At 40.1% G+C, this 6,388-nt stretch overlaps 1 pseudogene; it reads left to right on the top strand.

Annotated features, from left to right (window-relative positions):
* Window positions 1–5,988: 5,988 nt before the first annotated feature.
* On the top strand, window positions 5,989–6,079 carry LOC124721778 (annotated as a pseudogene).
* The last annotated feature ends 309 nt before the right edge of the window (window positions 6,080–6,388 follow it).

The raw sequence follows: 6,388 nt of genomic DNA, 5'->3' as shown, positions 1-6,388 counted from the left end.
GAGTAAGCTCTTAATTTAATTCATTAGCTGTGTAAATGTGGAGATATGATGTTCCGGCAAATATTTGAGTAATAAAAATGTTATAAGAACATCGTTAGTCGATACATAGAGTAGATACAGATACGTAGCTTTCAGAGATGATAGCTATAGCGCAATGCTGTCATCTGAGATATCGTTCGCTGAAATCGCATGAAGCGCTTAACATTTGTTAGTTGAAAGGTTCGTCGTGAAAATGTTTTTTTTTTCAACTGTGGAATATTAACTTCTGTAAATTTAAACGTTTTGCGAAATAGTTGTATCATAGGGTGCGTGTCATTTTTTTGAGATCGCAAATGTATTAAGATTTGCGTAAAAGTTTGATGTGAGCTACTGTCGAATCTCAAAGTGCTTTAACTTAGCCATATTTCAGGGTGTCTGACACCCGGACCTGTCCTGGAGGAATGCCTCCTGGAGAAAGGCCATGCGGGCGACAGGCTTGAAAGTTCCCTGTACTAGGATTTTGTACCTGCACTCGTTCATATTAGTCTGCAATCCGGAAGCCTGAACGGCTGGAGTGCGTCCTTAGACCTAGACACAGTATTATTCTGAGTTACAACAAGTACATCTTTCCTCGTAGCAGTTCTGGATGGCCAACTCACACACCTACATAATCGTAACGCTACACTGTGAAACATTATTCTGTAACTTAATTTGGCTTACATGTACTGTGTATTATAGGACAGTTCAATGAAGGCACATCTGCCATTTCTAAAAAAAAAAAAAAAAAAAAAAAAATGCTTTCTCCTCGACAACAATTCCATTCCAGATTCATCTCCGTTGACTGTGTATAGTTTTTCAAGGTAGCACCACCAGCGTCTATGAGGCAGACCGTCGTGTGTTACGGAATGTGAACAGCTTAGAAAGAAATTCCTGTATACACAACTCATTTATGACTTCATACTACCTGAAAAGCTCATTTCTGACCATTTATTCATCTCAAAAGAAGTAGTATAAGATTCTCTACTGTCTCCTCAAAATTTGATCCTAAAGTTTTAAGCAACTAGTATATGATTTCATTAAAGAATTTCCACTTATGATATTAATATGCTATTAATGCTCACTTGTGTATGTAGCTATACACAGTAAGGTAGTTAAGGAGCAGTCAAATGAAAACGAGATAGGTGAAATAAAGTTAGCATACTGCTCATTATTTCAAAAGCAATCACCATAACAGTTTATACATTTATTACTCCGTGAGACATGACGGTCAATGCATTCCTGAAAAAATGATATGGGTTACCTACAGTACCATGAATGTACCCAGTTGTGTTACTCTTCGTCAGTAGCAAGACTAAAACCACGAATGTGAAACCGATAACGTGTGAATCGCGTGGATAGAGGTCAGGACTGCATGGATGTTGTGTAAGGGCTTTCCAGTGAAACTTCTGCAATGTAGTCAAAGCAACCTTAGCAACAAGTAGGGGCCCACCCACGTATATCGAGCACACATCCTTCATACACTTCCGATCTCTTCTCACCCGAATTCTATATCTTTGGACCCATGAAGAGAAACATTCGTGGCCATCGAATTGTTTCGAATGAATAGGTGCTCTTATTGGTAGAATCAGGAATCCGTAGCAACTTCCATTTTCCCTAAAGGCACTGACCATCTTATCTCTAAGTGAGTGAATGTATTAACAGTAATGATGATTACTCTTGAAATAATGAACAGTTTATTTACTTCGTTTCCACGTGCCTCTTTTTAATTTGACTACACTTCATACATATTAGGTACCATTTAATATATTTCATTGTTGCATTGTGTCTGCAGCTCATAAGGCGTAGAAATATCAGGGATTGATACGTACGTAACTATGTATACATTGCCAGAAAAGATTATCCGTGTATCTTTCTTGCACATATTTAAATCAAGCTCAGAAAAGCCTACGTTTGAATATCAAACATTCCATTTCATTTCTCATATGCCTATCCTATTTGGATTTCACAATACGTCTTTATGACACCGAGTTGAATGTTAGAATTCCACACTATCTGATGTACTCTTTCCCCTCTGATTAGAACATCATTTAAGAAATGATGACATATTTAATATTTTAGATTCACATTCACAGACGTATGATCTGTACAGAAAGGAGTGACAGCATCACAGACAGTCACTAACGATGTCAGTATTTATCAAGCCGTACACTAGGCAATCTCACTAATATTTACTCACATAGGATGTGAAGTTTCACTTATGACTTCCATAATCCTTTTTAAACATTTGAAATAATACAGAACTTTACAGTCTCAAACCACTGTTCCATTCAAATATGACAAGACTGGCACGAAAGAGGAGTTGATGGATGACCTCAGTAAACCATGACCTAAGCGCTCCTTTTATAAAAATAAAACGTGGGTTTGTGTCTGGATTTGTTTCGGCCATTTCTCTTGGATTAGCAGAATTCTATCAACAGAAAAAGATCTCTGAATTTCTGAACAGCTACGGCAACGTGCAAAAGCGTTCGAAATTCATGCTTGATGTTTTCACAAACTGAAAACTTTTTACTGTAGCTCTACAACTGCCGTCAATTCAGTCGACTCTGTAGTCTACTTTTCCGTGATTTTAGAGATTTATATATGAATGTTCTCACTACGTGCTCCGTTGTTGACGTATAATCTTAAATTAAATAGAGAAAAGCGTAGACGCACCACGTAGGAAATCGGTAGATGTGATGGCCACGTACAGACAAATAAATAATTACAGTTTCACAAAAATCTGGCGATTTGTAGTGATTTATTCGCGAGAAGGAGCTTCAGAATTTGCGCAAGTCAATAATTCAATAGGTGACCTCTGGCTCTTATGCAAGCAGTTGTTCCACCTGACACTGTTCATAGAGTTGTTTGATGTCCTCCCGGAGGATATCGTTCCAAATTCTGTCTAACTGTAATTCTGCCCTCCTGTTTTTAAACTGCTCTTCATGCTGCACAGCTGCTATATGTAATCTTGATTCAAAATATTCTCCATTTTCAAGCATTTCCTTTCCACATTCTCCTACTCTACCTGACAGATTGATAGCAGTTTTACTGCTGACGTCCACAAACGTATTTTGACCTTGAACACAAATTTTCACTTCGCCGCCCAATTCGTCCCGTAGTTTTTCCAACTCGTCCTCGAAATCTTTCTCGACTGTGTCGTCTCTGGTGTTAACTAGGCCTCCCTCCTCGAAACTTTGGCTGCATCTGCCATTTTAAACTGTAATTTTGAATTAATCATCATTTCTATATAAGATTTAATTTTCTTCACGTCAGCTTATAAATTTTCTGCCACGCTTGTCTCTATTGAAGCTACTTCTCCCTTACTAAACTTATCTCTGTACCAACTACCGCCACTTGATTGTTCAAATTTGTCAGAATTTCCCTTAACCATCCCATTGAATGTTCCGCAGATACATCTCCCGTTGCTGATCTTGGACTATCTGCCCCACTGAGATAGTCTGTATCAATCCTGCCACTTTCAGATTTTGGACTAACTGACCCGCTCACGTAATCTGCACCACACACTGTGTGATTGCTTATTGATTGGAAGCTCCATCAACAAAGACAGTCCTGCAGATTCACAAACATAAACGGTACCGGCGCAATTACTTACCATTTCTGTCATGCTGGCTGCTGCCCGAGGTGTCGATGCAGGTGAACTCGAAGTTACCGCTGGTGGCCCACACTGCCGTGGCCGCCGCAGCCACTATGCCGTCGTCGAGGTCGCACTGCTGTTGGCCACTGTAGACTCTAACCTAATACACCTCCGCACAACCTTCTTCTTCTTTTCCGCGGTTGTGGCAAATTTCCTCACACGTTTATTTTGCTAGAGATTCTCACATTCGTAACCGCTGCAAAATCTTAGCTGGAGCCCCTACACAAACTACCTATCACGCAATAGATTTCGGACTTGGATTACGGGACACTGCTATGTGTTGGATTTACAATTGCAATTCTAAGTAGATTCGTATGCAGGACGAGCCCCCAATTGTGTCGGTAGCTAAAGCTTACTGCTGCTGAGTAACTGATCTCCTAAACAGCATACCATACAAGCAAACCAGCTGTAGCTTGACGTGGCCATAGGGTTGAGCCATGCACGAGTCGCTTCACGCCCGCAGCTAAAGCGCTGCAAATGATAACCTGTAGCTGTGACGCTACGGGCGAATAAACTGTGCGTTGGCTAGAATTTCGAGTAAATATAAACACAGAAATCTGAAATACAATTCAAATGAACAGTTTAATAACAAGGACTGTACTCTAACGTCTGTAATTGATGTAGTCGACGGAGAATTAGACAGAATAATGTTTATTCAAGAAAGGATATTTCGAATAAACGGAAAGCGGCAAGTTCGATTGGCAAAATCCAGAGCTGGCTGGAGGTCCCTGACCATAATGCTCCAGCCGTTCTCAGTTCTGGAGAGATCTATTCTAGGCAACGAGGATATCGACAGTTTTTGCCTGGTATTACTGTCGATACAGGCAAGGTATTTGTCTACACATTCCTAAGAAAAAGGAGTCATAACAGAAACCATTGTACAACAAATGATAAAAAAATATATTTTCATGTGATATAACTACAAATTAACAACTTTCCGCTTCCTTCCTGTTGAGTTTCATGATTTTTGGTCAATGAGAAGTACCCCACAGGTTTCGATGAGCTAGTTTTCGAGTATCCAAATATATGATATTAAACACCATAGCTTTTGATTAGATCGACATATGAGGTTACATTTTTTACACCGTCAAGGGACGTTAAACTCTAGTGTGTCTAACTTCATAAGTTAAGAAGACGTCTTAACAGAAAGGAAGACAGAGAGTTGAATAACAAACAATAAAAATATTTTTTTCGTTCGATACAGGTAACATTAACAGTTTTCACACTTTTTCCTTTACATGCACTCTTTAACCTTGCTTCCTGCCAAATTTCATTATACTGGGTCAACGGAGAGTACCCTACGGGTTTTGAATAGTGAATTTACAACTACAAAAATATGTGACATAAATGGCTGTATCTTTCGAGTGCACTGACTTAGAAGCTTACACTTGTTGTTCCGCCAAGGGACTATAGACCTTATGATGCTACATAAATTTCAACCAGAAACGTCAACTTATTCCTGAGAAGGTGTTGTCTTTAGCGGGAAAATGGAGAGGCAGATACGTAGGTAACAAATGAAGAAACTGTAATTACAAATTAATAATTTTCGGTAGTGTTCCTGCAGCTGCAGTGTGAAAGTTCCTTCTTGATTCTAGATCAACGGGAAGTATGCTACAGATTTTGATGATTGAGAATGACAATATCAATGTATGACATAAATGGCCGTGTACTGGCTTGGAACCTTCAATTTCTTACAGCAGCTTAACACGTGACTTAAGTTTCATCTTGATACGTCTATCCATTCCAGAGAAAAGAGGTTTGTAACGTCGGACAGACAGGTGGATCGACAGACAGACAATAGAGCTTCCCTATTGTGTTCCCGTTTCTACCGACTGAAGTAGGGAACTCTAAAGGTAAGTAAACTGTTTATTATTTCAAAAGTAATCACGGTAACTGTTGACACATTTACTCCACTGTGAGACAAGATGGTGAGTGCCTTCATGGAAAAACGTTTTCATGATTGACCCCAGGCGCATACCTCTTCGTACGAAGCAAATCGACGACCAAGAATGTCTTTCTTCAGAAGTGGAAGCGGCAATAATGGTCAGCCGAGACTAAAATGTTCCATAGTCCTGAGCTTTTTTTCTGTGTTGTGATTCTAGATGTTAATTTTTGTTAGTAGCATTGCTATGCACGTAATTTGTGATGTGTCTTGTATGTGAAAATGTATGAATAAAATTAACCATAGAAAACAGACATTTCGTTTTCGGAGTTTTAACAAACGTTATTCTGTCGGGCTGATTAGAATAAAGTAGGCCATTACCGAAAAGCTGTCTGCCGTGGTCGCAAGTTAATAACGTTCATGCCTAGCTGCTGTACTTGCTTCGGCAGTACATATAGTAAAATAGAATAGCATGGCCCCTGCGCAAAGATGACACGCAAAATCGTGAAACGTTCCACATGAACGATGGACCTTGCCGTTGGTGGGGACGCTTGCGTGCCTCAGCAATAAAGATAGCCGTACCGTAGGTGCAACCACAACGGAGGGGTATCTGTTGAGAGGCCAGACACCCGTGTGGTTCCTGAAGAAAGGCAGCAGCCTTTCCAGTAGTTGCAGGGGCAACAGTCTGGATGGTTGACTGATCTGGCCTTGCAACACTAACCAAAACGGCCTTGCTGTGCTGGTACTGCGAACGGCTGAAAGCGGGGGGAAACTACAGCCGTAATTTTTCCCGAGGGCATGCTGCTTTACTGTATGGTTAAATGATGATGACG

The sequence above is a fragment of the Schistocerca piceifrons genome, chromosome 1 (genome assembly GCF_021461385.2).
Source record: "Schistocerca piceifrons isolate TAMUIC-IGC-003096 chromosome 1, iqSchPice1.1, whole genome shotgun sequence".
In the NCBI taxonomy this organism is placed as follows: domain Eukaryota; kingdom Metazoa; phylum Arthropoda; class Insecta; order Orthoptera; family Acrididae; genus Schistocerca; species Schistocerca piceifrons.
This window is presented reverse-complemented; position numbering and strand designations above follow the sequence as displayed.